This window comes from Echinops telfairi, unplaced genomic scaffold, assembly GCF_000313985.2.
Source record: "Echinops telfairi isolate 266 unplaced genomic scaffold, ASM31398v2 ScPeMD7_7463;HRSCAF=8501, whole genome shotgun sequence".
Lineage (NCBI taxonomy): Eukaryota > Metazoa > Chordata > Mammalia > Afrosoricida > Tenrecidae > Echinops > Echinops telfairi.
Window position 1 is genome coordinate 2649299 of NW_022111363.1, and position 8003 is coordinate 2657301.

Genomic DNA, 8003 nt, shown 5'->3' on the forward strand with positions numbered 1-8003 from the left:
GAGCAAACAAGCACATGCACTGCCACAGAGTCCACACGGACTCATCGTGACCCTGCAGAGCTGCGGTTCTCAACCTGTGGGTCGCGACCCTCAACCTGTGGGTCACCTAAGACCATCAGAAAACACTTATTTCCAATGGTCTTAGGAACCGAGACACCGCTCCTCTATCCGTCTCCAGGCGGGTCGGCCCACATGCAGCTATGCCCACATATGAGTACCCGGCGTGAAGACTGTTACCCATGCTACACCATGCTTCAAGACAAAATTTCATTTATTTGTCATTAGAAATAAATATTCACCATATATAATTACATACTGCTTTTGTGCTGAATCACTATGCTTTCATTATGTTCAATTTGTAACAAGGAAAATACCTCCTGCATATCAGATATTTACATTATGATTCATAAGAGTAGCAAATTACAGTTACGAAGTAGCAACAACAAGGGGGTCAGCACCACCTGAGGCACAGTATGACAGGGTCGCAGCGTGAAGCAGGTGGAGCACCGCTGTCGTACAGGACAAGGCAGGAGGGCCCTTGTGGGTCTCAGAAACACACTGCCCCCCGCCCCCCAGCCCCTTCAAGTTCTAAATGTAGCAACTGTGGAATTGGTGTATGTTTTGCTGTGTAGTTTCTCAACAACAAAATCAAAACAGATAAAATTTAGAATCAAAACAAACGAATTCATTGGTGACAATGACTGGGAATATAGGACTCTCGGGTTCTTACCATGGCTGAAGGCTGCAGGAAGCTTAGGCCCTTAACACCAGAGGTAAGACAGATTCCAGAGCCAGACTGTGAACTCCCTGGTCCAACCCCTCCTCCCGGCCCACGGTTTTGGTATTTGAGAAGCTTCGGTGAAGGCCTCTGAGTACTAACCCCCACCATCGAGTCCATTCTGACTTCTCGCCACCCTGAGACTGGAAATTCATTTCAGGAGTAGAGAGTTCATCTTTCTCCAGGGAGCAGCTGGTGGTTTCAAACTGCTAGCTTGCAGTTAGCAGCCCAATGTGTGACCACTGCGCCATCAGGGCTTAAGATCTACCTACGTGCCGTTCCTTAGACAACTTGCAAAGATTCCCAATGTCCCACTTGTTGCCGACATGTTGCTGGGGAGAGTGAGAAGAATGTGACTGAAGTGGGGAGGGGACCCGGGAAAGCAGGGTTTCCTTCCCCCTTCCTTCCTACCAGGGGGGTCTGCAGAGAAGGAGGGACACACACCAGCATTCTAAGAAGTGTCTGGCCCTGGCAGTTGGACGCAAGGGGCTCAGCCATGAGTCATTAATTTTACCCTCCCAGCTTCCACCCTTCCGGGCCAGCACTATGTCACCTCCGTCACCATTTCCACCAAGCTGGAGAAAGAGGGGCTGAAACAGGGCTGCTGGGGCGGGGAGGGTGGAGCCCCAAGACTCCCCTGGGAAGAAGGAAAGCCCCGCTGAGCTTGCCAGCCTTCCCCACAGGAGAGTTTGCCTTGGGACAGAGACTGCTGTCCGGTAGCTTCCGTCCCCTCACTCAGGGAAACCTCCCCAGTGTCTTCAGAGGGAGAACCGGCAAGAGAGAGTGTGTGAGGGGTAGGGAGTGTGTGTCCAGAGGGTAAGCGAACAAAGCAGACATAAGCCGGAAGGCCCGCAGAGCATCACTGTTGAGTAGAAAGAGCTTTAGGCTGGCTTGTAAGAACCTTGAATTCTAATGTGGACTTTACTATAAGCTGTGAGATCTTGGACAAGTTACATAATGTCTCTGAGTATCAGGTTATTTTTCTTTCTTTCTTTTTCAGGTTATTTTTCTACAAAAATGGAGTTAGATCTGAAAACCCTGTCAGGATTTGTGGTTGCCCAGGGCTGGGTAGTGTAAATGGTTGATAAGCCCAGCGGATAACTGAAAGGTTGGAGTCCACCCAGAAGGGCCGAGGAAGCACAGCCTGCCATTGTGCACACACTTTGGACATGTCATCGGAGTCCTGCTTAGTAATTGGGTATGCGCTGGGCGGCTAACTGCAAGGTCAGCAGTTTGAAACCACCAGCTGCTCCTCGGGCCATAACTGGGCTTTCTACTTCTTTCAAGAGTGTCCGTCTCAGAAACCCAGAGTCAGTCCCACCCTGTCCTACAAGGTGGCTCTGCAGTGGTGTCAACTCACAGTGAGTGAGCGTTGGCCGTCACAAGGGGCCAGTCCCTGGAGAAGGACATCATGCTTAGTAAAATAGCGGGGCCGGGAAAAAGAGGAAGAGCCGAGATGAGAAGGAGGTATCACAGGGCCACCGTGTTTCCTTCGGTTGTACACAAGGTTGCGGGGACCCAGCACCGGCCCGAGGACACCTAACCCCAACAAGCAAGCAAGGGTCACTAACTCAGAACTGACCCCACGACATCTCACAACAGCAGCTCCCCAAATCCAAACTCACCGCCGTCAGTCCTCACTCATGGGGACCCTGTGACCCAGGCTAGAGCTGCCACTGTGGGTTTCCAAGACTGTAACTCTTTGCGGGAGTAGAAAGCCTTGGCCGGTGGTTTCAAACCGCCAACCTGGTGGTTAGCAACCACTACGTAAACTGGACTTCTCCGATGCCACCACCAAATCCGGAAAAACCAGCGGCTAACTGGAAGGCCACTTCGTCAGGGGAGGGGCGAGGAGTTGGTAGGCACAGACTGAGTTTCATAAATGTTCTGAAGATTTGATGGTTGACCCAATTCTGTAAGTATCCTACAAACCACTGAATCGCACACCTAAAATGGATGGATGTGGTGACACCCAAAAATAAACAAATACACTAAAAAAATAAAGAAATGCAAAGCACCAGAAACATGCCAGTGATTACGATGAACCTGGAGGCCCAGCTAGAGCTAGTCATTCCGCCATCTGTCTGAGGATTCCACCCTTCAGGTGACACACTGGGGGCTGTGACTGTCACCCTCTGAGGCAGTTGTGGAGCGCTCTACTATTTCCAGGGGAGAACTTCAAGTCCAGGTATAGATTGTAAAGGCAGGAGACTGAGGGGAAACAAGAGTGATCAGAGGAGAGGAGAGCAGGGAGAGATAAGGTGTGGAGAGAGACCAAGAAGATAAGAGAGGATGTAGCCACTGAAAGGTGCGATCTGTGACTCCAGCTCAGAAATCTAATCCATGAGAAATGGAAAAAGATACCCGCAGGGCCCATCCAGCACTCAGGCCGGGCGCTGACAAAGTGCCACCTGGGGCGCCCTCTCCAAGGGCCCCAACCTGGCCCTCTCTGATCTGGAGCCTGCTTCCTGCAGGCAGGGCTGTTCCTTAAGACCAGGGGCTGCAATTACCCACCCTGTTTGCCCTGCCCCGGACTCCGCGGTTTGTCGGTGGTGGGTGGGTGGGTGGGAACTCCGCCTCGCCCCCCAAAAAGGCCCTGTGCGGCCAGTCTGGCTCCAGTGGGAGGAAGCGTCCCACACACACATCCACACACACCGCTCGTGGCCCCGGGACCCCTGAGAAATCACACACACACGCACGCGCGCGCGCGCACACACACACACACACACACACACACACGGCCCCATGCAGATGCCCAGGCCCCTCTCTGCAGGGTGGCACCGGCCTAGGCATCCTGATTTGCCCTGGGACAAAGAGGACCCCCAGGAAGATGAGGTTGGGTTCTGGAAGGGGGCTGACTGCCTGGCCCCTCTAGTCCTCGCCCAGCTGGAACGCAGCGATGGCCCCGAAGCCCCCACGCCCGCCCCCAGCTCTCCGCCCCTGGCACCCAGGCGCACCGGAATCGGTACAAAGAGGCTGGACAGCGCCGCAAAGTTCTGCAGTCACAGGAGGTCCAGAGGTCCGAAGCAGACCCTAGATGGACGCTCCAGGCCTCCCCGCCCCACCGCCCGCCGCGGCCTCGGTCCCCCTGCCTGGGGACCCCCTCAAGCCCCCGCGGGGTCGCCCCAGCCCTCACTTGAGTCCCAGAAGACCAGCGTCCGCCCGGAGCTGGGCGCGGCATGGCGGCCACCTTGGCCTCCCCAGTACATCCGTTCGCGAAGAAGGCGCCGGACCGGGAAGGGCAGGAAACGGAGGAGGAAACTGAGGCCGGGAAGCCCGCGGGCCGGAAGCCCAAGAAGGCGGAAGGAGTGCGGCGGCCGCTGGCGAGGGGGCGCGGGGGCATGGGGCCGGAGAAGGTACAGGAGAGTCCGCGAGGTCAGGGTCGGGCAGGGGGACGCCGGGGTGTGGAGGGGACCCTGACGTCGAAGGTGGACGGGAAGCGGGGAGGGGAGGGGCGCGGAGAGGGCCCGGGGGCCCGGAGGATGGAGAGCGAGATTGGATGGGACAGGGCAGGGGGCGCTCAGGGGTGGGGGCTGGCAGACAATGGGGCTGACCGGGAGCAGGTGGGAGCGCGCAGGGCCGTCGAGGGGACACAGAGGCCGGAGACCCGCGAACTGCAGGGCGGACGCAGGGAAGAGCGGGAGGCCCGGGTGGGCGGGGGCTGGGTCCGGGCGGACCCCGCTGGGTAGGTGGGTGCACCTGAGCCGGGGCGCTGGGGACGGAAGGAGGGTCCCCGGTAAGCCCCCCCCTCCGCCCCCGTGTTGGGTCGGCTGCCGCCGCGGGACACCCCCGCCCCCCACCCGCTGGCGGGACAAGCGGCCTTTCATGCTCGAGGGGAGAAGGGCCGCTTGTTCTCGGCCCGCGGGGCCGCCCGCTCCCGGAAGGGCAGGGCGGGGGGCTGGGGAGGGGCGCCGCTGTGTGCCCGCGGAGGTGTGTCGCGGGTCTGCAGTGAGCGTGTGTTGTGTGTCTAGTGTGTGTGTGCTGACTGTGTGTGGTGTGTGTGTGGACTGTGCGTGCTGGCTGTGTATGTGTGAAGTGTGTGGTGTGTGTGTGGAGTGTGTGTGCTGGTTGTGTATGTGTGAAGTATGTGGTGTGTGTGTGGAGTGTGTGGTGGGAGTGTGTGTGTGGCGTGTGTGTGCTGGCTGTGTATGTGTGGTGGGTGTGTGTGGAGTGTGTGTGGTGTGCGTGCGGTGTGCGCCCTGGCTGCGTGTGTGCGGAGTGTGTGTGTGTGGTGTGTGCCCTGGCTGTGTGTGTGTGTGGAGTGTGTGTGTGTGATGTGCGCCCTGTGTGTGTGTGCGTGTGCGCGCGCGCGGGGGAGTCCGATGAGTCAGCCTTGGGGAGTCTGGGGCAGCTGAGCTAACGGGCCCAGAATGCAGCCCCGCCCGCGCCCCAGTCCCCAGCGGTGCAGCGGTGAACACCCGCCCAGAGCCCACGGCCCGCCCGCCCACCTGCCCGCAGGCCCCCATCCCCGGAGCCCCCCGCTCCCGAAACTCCACGAGGAATCCGAGTTGTGACAGCGCGGACGTTTAAGCTTGAACTCATACCCTCTCCCCCATCCGGCCTGGGGGGGCTCCTTGGGCCATGAGGTCTGGACTAGGTCCTGAGAGGTCCCAGATGCCCCTCACGTCCGAGACACCCTAAGGGACAGAATGGGAGACACCCCCCCCCCCAGCCAATTCCGCTCCCCATTCAGACTTTCAGGCAGGCCATGGGCAGGAGAGGGAGTTTGCAAGGGCTTGAGGACGAGGGCCCGCGCACATACATGCCACCTGAGACCCCACGAGGGTCCACTTGGCCTCTGTCTTGGTGGGGTAAGGCTCAGAGTCCCCCACCTCCACGGCCCCCATCCCCACCCTCCCACCCCACCCCCACCCCCCCAGAGCTCGAGGGCCCCATCTGGCGGCTGTGCAGGCCACGTCCGGGAGCGCAAAGGCGAGCTGCTCGCGGGAAAGCTATGGAGTGGTCTCCCCGAAGCCCCCTCCACCCACGCACTCACCTGGGGCTCCCTTTCTAGCCCCAGGCTGCCCAGTCCCGAGCTGACCAAGGGGCTCCCTCCACCCCCCTGTCCCAGCCGCCCGTGCGGGGACCCGGACTGGTCGCTGTAGTGGGAGGGGGCGCTTTTACCTGTGGGGCGCTAGAATGGAGGGCCGGGTGCCTTCATCCACCTCGGCCGCCGTGGCCTCCGGCTCAGGACACTGTTGCGTTTCCTGGCGAGCCGTGGAGGAGGCGGAGAGCTAGCCCGGCCCGCCCCCCGAGTCCCCGTCCCCGCCCCATCAGTCCGCCAGGCCAGCAGAGAAGCCGCCCTTGTGGGGCTGGAGCTCAAGGGCCCCCCCCCACCCACTCTTTCCCACAGCAGCACCTCCTTCGGCCTGCACAGCACAGGGCCCGCTTTGTTCATCTCTGCAGCTGGGTTCTGCACCCCCATCGCCAGCCACCTCCGCCTTTCCCTCTGGACTCCCCTAGACCACCCTCCACTCCCAGGCCTAGAGCTTAGCTCGGCAGAAGTGATAGGATTTTTCCGGACAATCTCCTTTTTTTTAAGCCTTAGATGCCGCGACCATCATCAGATCCCAGAGAACGCCCTATTCTCGGCCTCTACAAAATGCTATTCGGCAACGCGTCCCCCAGAACTGAGTGACCCCAGGCCTCCACGGCCATCCTTTCTCATCCTATTCCAAGCCCCCAGTGAAGAGCTGTGAATGGGGTTGACAACCCTGTATAGCTCAGTAGATCTTCCTAGGTTTAAGTAGAAACCCCGTCAAAGTGCCCCACCAGACCAGAAAGCACAGAAAAAGGGAATGGGCTGCTGATTTCACCCCTTGTAGCTTCACCCCTACCACAGATCAATGTGTCCGTTACAGATTGGGAGGTGGGTGGTCCATTACTCACTCACTCATCCAGTTGATCCGGGCTCATAGTGATCCTATAGGACAGAGGACAACTTCCCCTGTGGGCTTAAGTCTGTAAATCTCCAGCAGGGCAGAAAGCCTCATTTTTCTGCAGAGCTGCTGGTGTGTTTGAACCATCCACCTTGTGGTTAGCAGCCCAGCTTTAACCCACACACCACTAGTGCTCCTACCTATAGCTGGAGACTGCAAAATACACCATTCTGCATTCATTTGTGTGTCTAGCAGTAGGGGTTAATAAGGAAGGCTAAAAAAACCAAGCACAGTCTAAAACAGCCCGGTCAAAGTCATTCTTCCTCTCAACCCCCACGCTGAAACCCAATGCTGAGAGCAGATCCTTACCTCCAGGAGCCCGCCCTTGTTACAGGAGGCTGGCTGCAGAGTGCGTCCCTGGGGAGCTGAACTCAGAAAGGACCTTTTGGATCCGTGCTAGAGGGATCCCTCAGTGAAGGAGCAGGACGGCCTGACGGCGACTGAGCGAGGGAGCAGAGCAGATATTCCAGCTGCACTGGCCAGCAGAAAATAATGTGTCCTCTTTGGGATGGGCAGACCCTGTTCTTCTTCAGTGGTTTTCCTTTCCACCCTCCCTCCCTGACCCAGGAAAGCAGGCTGCTGAATTGCTGCTTGCTCTGGTCACTCATTGACAGGACAAGTCTATAGCAAGGCGCCCCTCTGCTGGAGGCCCAGGCTGACTCTGCCCCGGGGAGTTGTCAGACAGGGGGCCTTGCTGCTACCTGCTTTAGGTAAGGGACAATCAGGCTCCGCTACACAAGGACCCCAGGGTTTAAGGAGGAGACACCAGGCTGTGAGTCTACCTTTCTTCATACCCCTTCGCTCATACGAACGAACATGCTAACCCTGGCCACCCTTCATGAAGTAGATCACAGCCGTGATTTTGAAGCGATTCTGGTAAAGCCCAAAAGCAACCTGCTGTATCCTGCGTGTCCAGCTCAGACACTGGGCTACCTCACAGCGACTTTGCACATTTTTTTTTCTTGTTGACTTTCTCGGTCGGGAGGAATCTCAGGAACCTGCCACAGAAGAACCGAGGCTGACCAACTCAGGCCGGGGGTTGAAACAACACCCAGCTTCTCACTGTCCTCCCATCCAGGGACCAGCTGACCCCGTGACAGAGGCCCTGGGCAATGTGTCCTGCCTCGTACAGTGTCAGGGCTCTATGTTCCCACAGTTAGAGCACTCAGGGGACCAAAGACCTACCGCCCCCACGCTCCCCCCACCCCAGCTCCACATCTGGAGCGCATCAAAAAGCTCAGTGATCTCTCATAGTTACGCAAGAGGTTGAGCAGCCGGGAAAGGGG

General features: G+C 58.3%; 1 protein-coding gene across 10 annotated transcripts in view; it reads right to left on the reverse strand.

The window, feature by feature from the left end:
• PHLDB1 (pleckstrin homology like domain family B member 1) overlaps positions 1-5971 on the reverse strand; it is a 53561-nt gene extending 47590 nt beyond the window's left edge. For 9 of the 10 annotated variants that reach the window (XM_004712780.2, XM_045283551.1, XM_004712779.2 and 6 more), the window contains exon 1: positions 5903-5962. The gene's annotated coding sequence lies outside the window, so the exon portion shown is untranslated. Of the gene's footprint in view, positions 1-5902 lie in introns of all 10 variants that reach the window. The other variant, XM_045283547.1, reaches the window with a different exon arrangement.
• Positions 5972-8003: the final 2032 nt, after the last annotated feature.